The 16,259-nt window shown below is 36.6% G+C and overlaps 1 protein-coding gene across 6 annotated transcripts in view; it reads left to right on the top strand.

Annotated features, from left to right (window-relative positions):
• Positions 1–329: 329 nt before the first annotated feature.
• The window catches only part of PPM1B (protein phosphatase, Mg2+/Mn2+ dependent 1B), a 78,083-nt gene continuing 62,153 nt past the window's right edge, over positions 330–16,259 (top strand). For 3 of the 6 annotated variants that reach the window (XM_031466932.2, XM_064494530.1, XM_031466934.2), the window contains exon 1: positions 330–767. The gene's annotated coding sequence lies outside the window, so the exon portion shown is untranslated. The remainder of the gene's footprint in view (positions 768–16,259) is intronic. The other 3 variants (XM_031466933.2, XM_031466935.2, XM_010997157.3) reach the window with 1 other exon arrangement.

The raw sequence follows: 16,259 nt of genomic DNA, 5'->3' as shown, positions 1-16,259 counted from the left end.
TTGGTTTCTGACGTCCGGGAGGTAGAGCAGAGGTGGGGCTGAATGAAGTAAATGGTAATGAAGGGTTGGGTCTCACTTAGTGGGCGGTGTTTGATGGATAGTTGACCTTGCCAATTGAAGGTGGTGACTGACGTCCAATGGGAAATTAGGAACCCAGAGGCGGGGCATTGTGGGCGGAGAAAACTAGGTATGGAGGTACAGGGGCCGCCGGAGTGGGAGGGAGGGCCATGATTGACGGGCCGGCCAGCAAACCGCGAGCAGCGAGAGGCCGCGCGGCGTCAGTACGGGTAGGAGCTGGGGGCGGGGCTCGCCGAGGGGCGGGGAAGGACAGGGAGCGGGGAGGGGGTTGCAGAAGGAGCCCAGCGGCTGCTGCTCAATGGCGGAAAAGCCGCCGGTGCTCTGACCGCCTCGTCCCCCTACAGTTGCGGGGGAGTTTCCTGCCGGCGCGGCTGGCGTCTCTGTTTCTCAGGGTTCGGTGGCTGGAAGATGCTCCAGAGAGACGAGGCTGCGGCGGAGGAGGTGGCGGCGGCAGAATCGGCAACGGCGCTAGGGTGGAGAGAAGGCGGCAGCGGCGGCGGCGGCGGCGTGCGGGGCCCGACGGTGTAAACAGCCCCGAAGGCGGCGGAGGCGGTGGCCGAGACCCCGAGGGGGAAGCGGCGGCTGAGGCAGGGTCGCGCCTCCGTTGGAAGCCTGGGCTGAGTGCAGCGGGGGACTCTGCTGCGGGCGCAAGCGAACGCCCTAGACCTCGCCTCCCTCCCTCGCCCCAGGTAAGGCCGCTGGGCGCTCCGTCGCGGGGGAAGCGGCTCGCGGGTACCGCCGACGCTCCGGACCGTTTTAGGGGTGTCGCCGTGCGGCGACGGGGGCCTCTGCCCGTCTGATCCTCTTCTCTTTCCTTCGGCTGCGGAGCCTGGAGGAGCGAAACGCCGGGCCTGGCTCCTGGCTAGGCCCCTTCCGCAGCCGCCGCCTCCGCGCTCGGCCGAGGCTGGGAGAGGCTCAGGGCAGGGAAATTTAGTTTGCTCCGACGCCTGGAAGTAAACTGCTTGTCCCTATTCTCTGCGAGCATCTTTCACCTAAAAGCACTGGGGCTACACCAGGCCTTAACTCATCCCTTCCTGGTGCATGCCTATTTGAAAACACTGCTTTTTCCCGTTTGTTTCCTCATTAGCTTCTGCCCTCCTCTGCGCTCCACTTCACTTCCTTGTTAAATCTTCTTTCTCACTCTTCTGTCTATGCGTCTCACCATCTCCTTCCTCCTTAGTGGCTTTAAATCGTTTCTTTCTCTTCTCAGCAGACTCCGGTCTTCTCTTCCCTGCCTTCCCCAGCAGTCCTTTTTGGATGTCATTCTTTTTTTCTTTCTCTTTTTTCTCCACCAGTGAAGCTCTTAAATGAAATTGCTATCGTCAATATCCCAAATCTACTAGGGACCCATTAAGAGTATACTCACCAGCTTTAAGTGGCAGGTCAGTTTTTTTTATAATGTAACCGAGCCTACCGTCTTTAAAAAACAAAAAACTAAAACCAGAAAACAGATTGTATTATTAGAGTGTGAGAATAACCCTGAAGTTATTTTAAAAATGAAGGGCTCAGTGAGAATTGGAAATAGTTATTTCATTTTTTTAAGTCTCACGACCTCTAATGTCAGATTGAGCAAATCTAGAACATTTGCCCGTCTTGTTTGGCGAAAATGCTTCTTAAACATTTGATAGCGGTTCACATTAATCAGTATTCAAGTTGGCTTAAAAACAACTTGGAAACTTTAGAAAAAAGACATTATTAAGAACAACTAGTAAGCTGTCTTGATGAAGTCGTTGTTAAAGACCATTTAAAATAGGCTCCACATGTTTAATGTATCAAAATAAATTTGGCAGGAGTCTTGTAAAAGGATTATTTGGGAATTTGAGTAGTCTTCGTATTATGTAGCTATTTTGGGAAAAACATTCTTTTTCTGTTAACAAACGTTTACAACTCCTGTGATGTGGGAATTACCAAGGTTTTTTGTGGGATTAACACAGGAACTCACTTTATTTGAGCTACTCCGTGGATGTAAAAGTGGTAGGGTGGACAGTGTAAATCAGTATGTTCTAAGAGATGGAGAAACCTGCCATCAACACTGAATGTTAATAGGCCTTATTTCATTTACTTTCTCTGTTGTGCAATAGCGAAGTTCTTACTGTTGGCCTACTTTTAAATAGAGCGTTTCTAAGTAAGTAGTGAGGCAGGTTATTCTATTTATTTTAAGTCTTTTCCAAATATACAACCTTTTAAAAAATATATTTGAAGTTATGCTATTAAAATGGTAATTTCTTAAATATTTTTGTAGACTCCCTGAATGGGCATTGGGCTGTTTCAGTAGAACTTTTATTTGGTATTTAGAACAGATTTTGTTAGTCAACAGATTTTCTTTCAAGGATAATCTTGATTTTTACTGTGCCTCCGATGGCCTCTCAATGTCTTTCTCTCTCTCTTTTTTTTAATCGTTGTGTTTTCTCCTCCTCATTTATTTTTGCTCTCATAAAAAGTCTTACCACAGTTTCTGCAGTGGTTCCTTATGTTCCATTATCAGCATGGAATAATATTTGTATTTGCTCTTTCATACCCCTTAGTTAAGATTTCCCCAGTTTCTTATATATGATCCTTCGGATTTGTTCATGTTGTAATTCTCTTAGAAGTGACCAGCACAGCTTTCAACACCTATTTTCTTATACTGGGTGTCTGATTTCCAAAGAGACTCTAGGAATAAGTGAAAGCCTTTTCAGTTTGTCTGATAGTTTTGTCAGTAAATACCGTTTTATGTTAGTAATTCACGTATAATTACCAATTCCCTTAAGAGTACCTCATATGGAAGAATAGTGTAGTGTCTGAATAGCTGTGCTTCTAAGAACACCTGATTCACAAGTTGGAGGAGGTTAGGAAAAGTGGCTCTCTCTTGTACTTTTTTTTTGTGTGGAGTCCTTTGAATTAAAATGTGATGTTGATAGACTATCTCTTGTAGAATTTGCCATAGTATTGTTTAACGACTGTGGAGTTTTATTAAAAACTGGCAGAGTCAATAGTGGAATGATTGCAAACATGCCCTTGTAGATACATTGGTAAACATTTCTGTTACTGCACATGATACCAGAGTGAATTTTTTCTCCTTTCACATTCATTGGTGTTAGTTACACAACTACGTTATGTGAATATTTGTATATTATATGTAACTATTTTAAAGTATTTTTTGATATTATCTAGCATAGAAAGTAATAAAATAGTATCATTCTAACTCTCCAGTAGTCCATAAGATGTTAATAAAGTGAATAAAATTAACTTATTAAAATATAACATGGTTATTTTACTTTTTTGTAAAATAGACCTTTCATAGTTCACTGATAATAAGCAAAAGTTAGTTGGGAAACAACTAATAGTATCAGTTCTAAAGTTAAAAAAATTTTTTTAATTCTGAAATTCTAATAAAGTTTATTCAAGTAATAGCTTAAAAATTATAATTAGTGGTAAGAGAATTTGGGGGAATATGAATTTGCATTGATTTTTCATGTTGTACTTGATTCTTTTAATTTTTTCTCAGTGAATTAATTTCAGAATTTGAATTGAAACTGAATACTGCTATGTATATTAGTAGCTTTAAAGTTTTATTGTAGAATGTATCTTATATATCATATCAGCAGAATTGTGGATTTGGAGAATTGATTAATTGGAGATATGAGATAAGATTCCTAGAAATTGGGTAAACTCTGTAAGTGTAATCTGGGTTACTTCCCATCTCACTATCTTGTACTCAAACAAAACAGTGAAGGTAGATTTGGGAATATTGATTTTTATATTTTTCTCTTGACATAAGATTTATAAAATGACAGTTTGTCATCAACTTCTAGCAACTGATGTAACAAGTATAGGTGAAAATGATACAGAAGTTTCATAATCTGTTTCTGTTTTTTCCTTGCTTTTGGTGACACTTGTTTATATCAAAACATTGATTTAAAATAACTTTTGGTCTTTTAAACTAATTTAAGTATGCTGATATCTCTGATTAGCCATCTTGGAATCTTTTTTCAAATGAAACATTTCTAAAGTGATTTATTTAACCCTCTTGTGCAGATTTAACTTGAGTTACTTTTCAACATTCTGTCAGGTTTGACCCCCAAACCAAACCACCACCATTTAGACTAACATGAGTGATTTGATCAGGTAGTTGAATCAGTGTTATAAAAATAAGTCCTCACTAAATTCTTGATAATGTTATGAAATTTTCCAGAAGTGTAGTCTATCTACTGTAGTTTCATTTCTTAGGCTTTGTGACGATTTTGAGATTTAGTTTTTAGTATCATCTAGCAACTTTGGAAACAAATACTATATGGTAGTTCATACTTTTTGGTTTTTTTTCCAGAGTGTTTATTTCTCCCCTTCAATTTAATGTTTATAACGTACATAAGCATTTTTCTCTAAATTATGGCAAGTCATCACACAGGGAATTTCTCAAGTAAAATTTTTTCTTTCTGTTTTATTGTAGCTAACTTGTACAGTATTTTAACATAATGATGCCCTTTGTAATAATTTACTGAATTTGGAGACCCTAGTAGCATAACAGTCAATTGTAGTATTTTAACTTGCTTTTATATATTTAGACATTTAACATGGTTTGCAACATTTAAAGCAGAATTTGCCAATTTAAAGCTTTTATGACTTAATAAATAGCTTAATAGTGCTAGAAATGGATTCAAAGTTTTCTTTGGAGTATGTTGAAATACCAAGATTATATTTATTGGCTTTGAGTTGGTTTATTTCTTGAAAATTAAAGATCTTAAAGTTTAGAAACATAACACTAGTTGGAAAACTGTTTTTGCATCCTTTTGAACAAAAGAAGATTTACTAAAACATGGCCTGATATTCAGAGAGGAGAGACAACCATTGGAAGACTCCTGTGCTTTTTGTCTGTGTAGGATGACCCCCCACTTCAAAATAGGCTGTGACTGAAAGGTACATTTGTATGAAAGAAACATGAAAAGCCTTTTCCTTCATGGAAAACTTTTTAAATGTGGTTATGTAATCATTAGATATAATAAATTTGTAACATAAGAAAAAACCAAGTGAATAGATTTTGTTTGCTACATAGGACATAACCTGAGAAGAAGCAGATTTGATAAATTTGTAAAATTCTGAAGGATTTCAAAGTGCTTTTAAAGCTTGAGAGTAATGTTGCTAATTCTTAAGTAATAGTTGCATTTTCTTGATGTAGCTGTGTGTAAGTGCACTCCTAACGTTGATAAGGGAGTGGTTAACATGTTCTTAATGAGTAAGAATCTAGGAGTGTGCATATTACTCATGAGTGCTTAAGCTAGATAATGAACTGGCGTTATCTACTGAACGCAGGTAGCCCTTAGTCTCTTACAAAGAAGAAATAATTAAACTCAAGGCAACTCTTAAGTGATAGAATGTATGGGAGATCAAGCTTAGATATGGGAGGCTTCCTGTTACTTGTACTCACTCTAGGCTACCGGCCAACTGAAAAGTAAAATTTTAGTATAACTTAATAGTATTTAATAACGTTTAGTCTGTAGGCTACTCCCAACCCCCTCCCCCAGGCCTCCCTGGCCCCCATTCTTGCATTCGCTGAGTGCTTTCTTATATGCAAGGCTCCATTCTAGGCTGGAGGCCCAACAAAACAGACTAAATCCCTGCCCTCATTGATCTTATATTCTGGTAACAAACACTCTTCCTCAATTTTTATTACAACTGTGCTCCCTTTGTAGATGGCTTAAATTATCAGCGGGAAATTTGGGATGTATGGTGCTTTCTACATTTTGCTTAGAAGCTCTGATTAGAACTTTATTATTTTTAACGAGAGAGGGAAGAAGAGTTTTTCTGTAACTGGACAAAAACTGGAATATGAAAAGAGGAAGTAGGAAGGGAGAAATACTGTTGTACCTAAGATTAAAATGTGAACAGAAGATGAAAAAGAGTTACATTAGGCATGAGGGAAGCTGGGGGAAACACCATTTACTGTCCAGCCTTGGGTAGATGAGTTCCTGGACAGGAGAATGGGAGAAAAGATGGGATACTGGTAAGAGGGTAAACAGGACTTTTGAAAAGTCTGGTTTAATGTTCCTATGAAATATATATTGTCATTTGTGTTTGGAAATGATCCTGTTGTTTCTGTTCTTTGGTGAATATAGCTGAAAGATACAATGTCTGGAAATAGTGTCACTGATTTGTGACTGCTAATCTGCTAATTTGACAGTTCTGTTGAAGACACAGCTATGGAATCAAGGGGGACATAGCTGATGGAGCCAATCCATCTCTTAGTTCATTGTGGGCAGATTGGTCTGTACATCGTCACTACCCTATTGATTCCATAGCTGTGGTGTATTACTTGAAGTTGTGCCTTTTTTCCTGCATTGTAAATCTGCATGAGGATATTGCACTTAGAGATGAAGTGGGTGCTTAGTTTTCTACTTTCTGTTCTGTAGCTTTACTAATGATGGTCCAGTTTGGTAAAGATGTCTCTTCTTGAGTTTACATAAACATTGCACACTTAAGATAAGCACGAGAGATCTTTGATCTTTGTTTTTATTTTAATGCATAATTGTCTCTTTTGCTTTCATTCGTGAGTCATTGATTCCAAGTCTCATGTGATTTTGCTTTCTATGGTGAATTGAGTTTTTTTTTTTTTAATTTTAAAGCAAATCAACTTGTGTTTATTTCAGTGCCCCAATATAAAAATGAACACTGGTTCCATTCATGACCTAAGAGACCTCCTTTATAGCACCCGAATAAGCCTTCCAATGACTAGTTTTGCTTTTAATACATTTTTGTAACTGTATTTATCCCTTTTATCAAAATGCTGATGTGCAAAAGAACTTGAATTTTTTAATATATTAAATTTAGTACTGTAACTCAGACCAGGTTCACTAAGCTGTTCAACATTTGGACATCTTTGAGTGCCTTTATTTTAGACTAAAAGACAAAACAAAAACAACCTTACTTGATTCCTTAACTAGTCAAGTGTAAGGTATATTTTGAGTATCAAGGAGTAGAGATGTATAGTTAATTACAGACAGCTGGCTGGAATAACATTGATCTTGTGTTTTTCAGAGGACTGAAAACAACCTAACAAGGTAAAAATAAGTGTGATGGTTAATTGGTTGTCTGATGTTTTGGCTAACCAAGTTTGAGATGCTAGGTACCAATAGCTTCAGGAGTGTACATGAAAGATGGTCAGAGGGGTTGGCCAGTTGGTGATAAAAAGAGTGTTTTTAAGGCCTTAACTCTATTACTTGAGAGTAATGCCTTTGAAAATGATAAAATCCTTCTTACTGTTGTATGAAGGAAAACTGTTCTATATCCACAGGCTTAGGTGAGAATTACTGTTTCAAAAATGTACATCAGCATCTTTTCAACAGATTTATATACATATTTCTGAATTTTGCTACTCTGTGCATTTTAGGTAACGCTGTAGGATGCTTAGCACTGTTTATTTGCATACTTTTTAAGTATATAAGTGTGCAGAACCTCTGTGTTTGGAGCAGATTATGTTTCTGGAGAAAGTTACAGGAGGAAGGTGATTAGGAGCATTGACTCTAAAGTCAAACTGCTTGGATTTGAATACCTGTTCCACCACTCTATAGATGGATAACTTAAAGCAATTTTCTTAATATTTGTAAGTCTCAATTTTCTCATTTGTAAAGTGAAGATGTTTCATAAAATTGTTGGGTTGGGATATTCCATATAAACTCATTACCATAGAGCTGTGGAACGTTATAATCATTAACAGACGGTTGAGTGCTTTCTCTTACTGCTGTAATTGCTGTCACTGCTACTACTAAGTGACGTGGTAAGTTGTATATAGCTAAACTAGGAGGCTAGAAGACTGAGGTGCCCACTGAACCTTTTAATGATTCTGTGACTTTGTGATTTATCATATTCTTTTTAGGATTTAGTAGCCTTAATCTGTAATGTAATATTTTTACCTGAGTTAAGGAAGCGGGCTGGACCATAAGATAGCTTGAGGTCCTTTGACTCTTAAATTGAGTTCTGTTTTAAGATTGTTATTTAAAGTGTAAACTACATAAGGACAACAGCTGTTTTGTATGCAGATTTATCCATGTATCTATATTGTATTCTGCATTTACTGAATAAAGTTTCCCATAAAATCAGTATCTTTTATGGGAGGATAATAGGGCAAAGAGGGGAGATAGGTTTGCATTTCTTCTCAAAGATTTGATGCTTAACTTGTTAAAGGTATGAACACAGGATTCCTACTGTTTAATTTTTATTTAGTAAATAAATACTGTCTGCTAGTGTTAGCGGCTTTAGGTAACAAAGACTACTGAATCTGCCATGTGTGGGATGAGAGAGGGAGTAAACGTGTATGGATCATTAATTATACAAGGTAAAAAGTAAAAATGCTTAAAGTGATTATATTTTATATATTAAGAATCTTTCTAAAATATGTATAAATCAAATGGCAGTTTAACTAGATTACCTTGTGATTTGCTTTGTTCTCACTTTTAGAAATCAGATGCTTAAAAGGAAAAACAGCAGGGTTGTGAACTTCAGAAAGTTTCTTTTGGGTTAGTTTTGATAGGTGACTTGAGAACTTTGGGGGAAACTAGGACTAATTTAATATTTGGGGAGGAGAGTGATGGATAAAATAATTTTTTTTTTTTTGCATTTTGGCCTTTTTATTATGAAATTTTAAATCCTTTATTGAACAGTACACTGAGTTTCTATATACCACCACCTAGATTCAATAGTATTTTATATTTTTGCCGTATTTGCTTCATCCATATAATCTTGGTGAACCATTTAAAAATAAATTATAGACATCATGTCACTTCATTCCCAAATGTATGAATACTTATGCCTGAATCTTAAAAAAAGTGACATTTTCCTCTATACTTACAATGTTATTATCATAGATAACACAATTACCTAATCCCCAGAAGTCATGTAATCCCCAGTCCATATGCAGTTTCAACAGTTGGGTTAAGAATGTCTTATATAGCTTTTCTCCCTCCATACCAAGGTCCAGTGAAGGATTTACATTGCATTGCATTGCATTTGCTGTTATGTCTCAACTCTCTTTTAAACACAACTTTTAAAAAATTGACTCTTTCTGAAGAGACTAGTTATCTTGTAAACTGTCCTATATTCAGAATTTGATTGTTTCTTTGCGGTCTTGTTTAAAATTTATTTCTTTTTCTTCTGTAAGCTGTTAAGTTAGAGCCAAAGACTGCGTTAAATTCAGGTTAAACATTTTGGCCACGATACTTCATAGGTGATGCTGCTTCGTATTACATCATATCAGGAGATACAAAGTGATTGATTGTCGTCACACTATTAGTGGTATTAAGTTTGATCACTGGGTTAAGGTGGTGATTGCTACATGTCTCTGTGCACAAAAAACATTTTCTCTTTTGTGGTTACCAGGTAATTCATGGCATATTTTGTTACTGTAGAAATCCACTTCTCTTTCAAACTTTCACTTAATGGAATTACTGTTTTCTTTTTTAAAAATGGATTCAGACAGGGGTTACCAAAACATAGTTCCTTGGCCAAATTTGGTCTGCTGCCTGTTTTTGTAAATAAAGTTTTATTGGAACACAGCCATGCTCATTTGTTTACATAATGTCTGTGGCTGCCTTCCCACTGCTATGGCAGGGTTGAGTAGTTGTGACAGAAGACATATGGCCCTGAAGAGCCCCCAGTATTTACTGTTTGGTTCTTAAAAGAAAAAGGTTGCTAACCCCTGATTTGTATTACTTCCTTTTTCTCATTATATTGATAGTAGTGGTATAAAATTGGTGTATATATGTTCCCTTTCCTGCACCCTGGTATTATGCAAAATATAACTGCTTTTTGGACATGGTTAAAATTGTGATGTTTTTGCTTATGTCCCCAAAACGATAAAATATACCCAGTTTTAGTGCTATACATGGTATACAGAATCATATGTTAAAAACAGAAATATTTCAGACATAAAAAGTTATAACGAATAGTGAACATCAATGTACCCACTACCCAGCTTAGTTAGGATGTAGAACGTTACCAGTATAGTTGAAGCCCTTCTGTGATATTCCTGGATTCTCCTTTCTTTCCCCTCTTGAATTTTGTGCCTGCCCTCACATACATCATCTCCATGTAAGTATTTCTGTGTAAATAGCATCTAGTACTGTTTTAAGAGATTTTATAGTTTTTGTGTGTGATTATATATAGAATGTCCTTTTATACAATTAGCTTCTTTCGCTTAACACTTCTGCAAAGTTCTTTCCCGTTGCTATGTTCCTTTTTTTAAAAAATAGTATTGTATAGTATCCCATTGTGTGATTGTAACACATTTTGTCGAGTCTCTTTGGATAGACATTTGGGTTGTTTTTGTGTAAGTAAACAATCGTGCTGAAACATAACTGACACCTCTTTTTGTGTATATGTGTGAGATTTTTCTCTAGAGGACAAAGTTAGGAGAATTGCTGAATTGTAGGTTATTTTTATGTTACAACCTACCTAGATCTTTGCAGTCTCCAAAGTGACTACCAATTTATATTCTCACCAGTGGTATATAAAAGTTTCTATTGCCCTATATCAATATCAGTGCTATCCTATATAAATATAATGTTGGCCAGACATGTAACTTAAAATTTTCTAGTAGCTACATTGACAAAAAAGGTGAAGTTAATTTTAATGATATATTTTATTTTATCTAGTATATCAAAAATACCATTTTAGTATGTAAAGAGTACAAATTGATGAGTTATTTTTGTATTCTCTTTTTTCTATTAAATCTTCAAAATATGGTCTATATTTTATATTTAGTAGCAAATTTCAGTTTAGATTAGCCACATTTCAAATTTTTACTAGTCAGAAGTGGCTAGTAGTTGCTGTATCAGACAGCACAGCTCCATATCTTTGCCTTCATTTGGTATTAAGGATCTTTTTTCCCCTTAAATCTGAGAGAAAAATGATGTTTCATCGTAACTTTAATTTTCCATTTACCTATTACTAGTGAGGATGAACGTTCTCGTATGTTTATTGGCTATTTGAATTTCTCCTTTTGTGTATTTGCTATTATCAATTGCCCTATTTCCTATTTTCCTATTTGTGTTTTTCTTCATGACAAAATCTTACACATAAATACAGATTTACTTTGCCGTTAGAATGCTGGTGTTTTTGTTAATTGTGTTTAAGAGTTTTTAGGGATTAATTAGATGATGTGTCTATAAAATGACACATTAAACATTTTAACTTAAAGGCAGTTTTAAAATAACTACAAAAATATTTGGATTGAAGTGAATGCTAAAAAAAGTAGTACTTGAATGGTTATTGGGGGAGAGAAGAAGGGTAGGGTGATTGCTTTATACTTCAGGTAAACAGTCCTGTGTATATATTTCCTTTTCTCCATACATACTTCCCTCAGCTTTGTCTTGCTGCTTCTTTCCTTAAGTCTAACCCCAGTGACCCCTAGGAAGAGCTAGGCTGAATGGATTCTGGCCTAGAGCCAAAGATGTTCTGAAAAAGGGCTATGGAGCTAGACTGAGGTGGGGAGTTGGGTGTGCTTTACGCTGAGCATCTGGAAGCAGACCAAGTGATAAATTCATTAATGTGCCCGCTGTCTGCAGTTAAGTGGGTGTAATTGGCTAGGTTCTTTCAGTGTGAAACACCACATGTAAAATGCTGGAAATCAAGAGCTGCTTGTGCTTAATAAATGTTAACAGTAGATGATAGAGTTTAATCAGTCTTCCAATATAATATTTTTGTAAATGTTGGAATGGCTGACTAAGATACATTTTCTTGAGGAAATCTCTTTAATGTAATGTGTTATTTTATTCAGTACTTGCTAGGCGCCAAGGTCACAAGTTAGGGTATGAAGGGATAAGGAAGCCAAAAATCTTAAAAGGAATATGATCGTAGAGGAGTGGTGAGCGGGTGGGATGAAGGGTTGGGGGATGGCATCAAGGAGGTGTTATTTCTTAGGCCCCTTGAATGATGTGGTTATCTCAATTAGAGAAGGTAGGACAAATTGACTGTGAGGTTGGAATGGGCATGATATATTTGGCTTGTGTAAGTCCTAGGCAGGGCAGGTTAGAGAAGAAGGTTCCAGACTGGATATTTTGTGCTTAATTCCCATTGAGGAGTGGGAAACAACTTTTATCTTCTTGGGACAGTTGAAGTATATTATAGGGAAATCCAGTTGGTGGTAATCTGCAGAGTAGATCGTAGTAAGGGGAGGTTGAAGTCAGGCAGACCAATTAGGAGGCAGTTAGATAATCCAGACAATATGTGATGCTACTCAAGATTATGATGGAGGATAAGTGAGACACTTATTAAAAGGAAGATTTGATGGAACATGGTGACTTGATGTGTGGTGGTTGGATTTATATAAAAGATTTACAGTTGAGGCCCAAGTCACTAAAAGAGGGATTATGAATAGGTAGGTTAATAAGTAGTTAGATTGGGATATAAAAGTGGTTTGGGGGCAGAGATGAAGATTTTGATTATGTTATGTTTGAAGAGATATGTAAACAGCCAAGCTTAATGATTAAAATCTAGACTAAAATTTATCTGAGAAGTCAATATGCAAGTGATGCTGAAGCAGTGATATTGGATCACAGGGTAGATACTGTGATTTGAGTTGGAGGCTACTTACTGTTTTGGGGGGGTCCACTTTCTCAAATTTAGGAGGCTGAAGGAGAAAGAATGAATGTGAGTGATTGTGAGTGTTTTGATTTCAAGCATTTTGAAAGTCAGCAGAAGTGTAAAGTTTCAGAAAGGGAGGAGTTATCAATAGCATGAGGTGCCACAAAGTACCACAAGGGCTTCTTGAGAAGCCTCCTTTTTAGGACCAGATTGTTTGAGCTAATTCTTTTAAGCAGGAGCTAACTCTGCCAAGCAGAACGTCGGTGTTTTGAGTTGTTTTGCCAGGAATATCGGTGATTTTTGTACTGATGCCGTTATAAATCATATCTTGAGAAACATTCTCTATTTGAAACATTCTAGATATGTTGGTCCTACTACAACCATGTGCCAGGGTAAAGTAAATTCACTTTGGAGGGTATGAGGACTGTGACTGTACTGCAGAGTCTGCCACTGCACTAACTACTTACAAACGGAGGACATACGTGATTAAATAGTCAAACCTACAAACCAGGTTTTTTGTCTGATTTTTTTCTTCATTTGCTTTTTATAATCTGGAGCCATTTATTTACGATGGAGGAGAGAACATCTGCAAATAAAATCATGTAGCCCTGAACTTACTTTATTGTCATTGCTAATAGAAAAACTATTGGGATTGCTAGGAAGAGCAGTTATTATTCCTGGGCTGCTTTGCTGAAGTTAAAAAGCTGATTTTTGTCAGTATGTTTGAAATCAGTCTTGTAGTAAATGAACAGGCATAAAGTTATTACAGAGTCCAGGGTGCCTTTAGTCCTTAGTTCATCATCCAGGCAGTCAAATACAGGTAGGACATGAACTCCTGATTTCAGCAGCATGAGCTGAAAAAATGCAGTGTTGGAGTCAAGGGGGGAAAATGCTTTTACCTTAGAATATTAAGCTTTTAATGGACATGTGCAGGTAGCTGGTGATGTGTTCTTTACACAGAATAACTGCTTTTTATGAACTTTGCTCAGCCTTCTTCCAAATCTGTTAGAGCCTAAACATTTTTTAAAGAGCCATGGAAATAATAAAAAAGAACAAACTGGTGATAAACCCAATGTGGATGAATCTCTGAAACATGCTAAGTGAAAGACGCTAACCACAGAGGAGTACATACTCTATAATTCTATGTACATGGAATTCTAGAAAAGGCAAAAGTACTCTGCTGACAGCACATCAGTGTTTGCCTAGGTCTGGAGGTGACGGGGAAGTTAATGTCAAAGTTGGCAGGGAGGAACTTTTTGGAGTGATAGAAATGCTCTGTATCTTTATTGTGGTGGTGGTTACACAAGTGTATACATTTGTCACAGCTCATCAAACTGTATACATAAAGTGGGTACATTTTATTACAAATAAAACGATAGCAGCCAGGGGTCTTCAGCAATAAGGACAAGTTGGATAGCTGAATGGATTATGGATTGGACTCTATCTGACATTTTCATAGTGAGTTGACCTTTTTTTTTGACAGTAAAACCATCTAGCACTGGTGAAACCTCTTCATGTGTCTTGACAGCGAGTTATCCTTATAAGAAGGTAATTCATATAAATGCAGTGATTTTTACTACATTTGAAGTGTGTGTGTGTGTGTGTGTGTGTAGAGAGAAAATCAGCTAAAATAATCTGATAGTATCTTTTTTTTTTTCCTGGTTTGCTGGTTTCAGAAGTCATTGAAAGGGTTTCAGAAATGAAAAAAGCTTTTAAGAATATTTGAATAGTATAATTTAGCCTAGCTGGAAAACCTGAGAGTTCAGTATATTATCTATGGGATAATCATTCTCTTAAACATCAGATATTTTCTCATTTGTCAATTTATATATGAATAGTTGAGCTGGAAATCTGGAACAGAAGCTATACTTTTTTTTTTTTTTGGCTATTTCAATACATCTGATTTTATTTATATATTAGGTTGGTTATGATAGATTGAGGTATGACTTGTAAATTACAACAGTAATAATAACTAATACTTTTAAAGCACTTTATGCCGGGAACTGACCTAGACAGTTAACCTGCACTATTTCTTTCTGTTATACAACAGCTCTGTGATATAGGTGCTTTTATTACTCCTGTCTCTTCGATGAATACATCATGGTTTTGAGGAAATTAAATAGTTAGATCAAAGTCATACAGTAAGTGGTTGAACTGACATTTGAATTCAAGTATTTTGTGCTAAAGCCCATACCTTTTTTTTAATATATAAAAAAAAAAACAGAAGTCCTGAGCTGGAAAGTGGTGGTTTAAAAGAGAAGGCATGACATGGGATTTCTGCAGGTTCTGTGACCCGTAATAGGTGGATCTTTGATACCAGAGAATCTGTCATTTCTAGCTTTTGGCAGCCCATGATGGCAAGCAATACTTCATGAGTCTGAGTTAATGTTTACGATGGCCATTGGGAATGAAGTTCCTGTCATTTCTAAGGTCTTTCATCCAGCAGACTGGCTCCATGCCTTTAGGAGAAAGACTCTGTCTCCTCTTTCTCTTCCTCATCAACTCAAGATTCTTCCAGAAAGCCTCATAGGAACAATATTCCCTGAGTTTTTGCATGTTTGCAAGAGTTTGTTTATACTCGAAAGTCAGTTTTGCTGGATGAAAAAAATCTATGAGAGACATTTTCTTTCCTTGTATATCTTAAAATACTGTTTTCTGGCATAGAGCATTGCTGTAAATGTTTGATGACAATCTAATATAGCCTTAGTGCATATTCCTCACTGTTCAGATATGCATGTAGTCTAATTTTTAGAACACACTATACATATCCAAACAGTGATAGGTTTTTGTTTTCTCATCAAATTTCAGCTGAAGCAAAAAGCCACTGTCAACAAAATTATTTCCATTTTGTGATCTACTTTTTTCTTTTTGAAAGACTGAGGCATTAAGAGTGGCAGTGTTGCCCCAAATTTGGAATTTCTAGGTATGCTTTTGAGTTAGAACAAGAAAATACGAGTTATTCTCATATCTGGTGAATCTCACTTATCATAAAAATAAATTTCACAAAACTTGTGTGATTTACTGAATTGTTCTCATAATCTAGTCTAGAGCTATAGTTTCTAAATTTGGGGAAATTTTTAAAAACTGTCCAGCATGTTCCCATCAGTAACATCTCTTTATTGCTGGAGCTGGGTGTGGTCAGTGCCTAGTTATTCAACTATTAAAAATGGCTAAAAGTAACAGTTAACTATATTTAAACCCTTTTTAACTTTCCGTATCTATTATTATTTCAGAAATCTTAATCAAATGCTACTCGTATTACAATTCACCAAAGTTGATTTGGAATTCAGAGAGAACTTTTGATTTTATTTTTAAAGCATTAAGAATTGGAGGGATGAGAGCCAAATGATGTGTTCAGTGAAGGGGACAAGTATTCTTCCTTTGATTCTCTTTCAAGGAGAGACTAGTGTTTTAAGATGTGAGGTAGATATTTGTGAAAAATATGCTCTTTAAGACTCTGGTTTGGTATTAGTACTGTGTGACTTTTCAAGCATCATTTCAAGCATGAACTGATTATGGATTTTGTTACTACTATCATTAATTTTAGTGACATATTATACTAATAAAATCTCTCAATCTAGCAACAGGCTATTAGTGAAGAGTACTTGGCTACATCAGACAAACATTTC

The sequence above is a fragment of the Camelus dromedarius genome, chromosome 15 (genome assembly GCF_036321535.1).
Source record: "Camelus dromedarius isolate mCamDro1 chromosome 15, mCamDro1.pat, whole genome shotgun sequence".
Lineage (NCBI taxonomy): Eukaryota > Metazoa > Chordata > Mammalia > Artiodactyla > Camelidae > Camelus > Camelus dromedarius.
The sequence above is the reverse complement of the archived record's forward strand: the minus strand, read 5'-3'. Positions and strand labels throughout refer to the sequence as shown.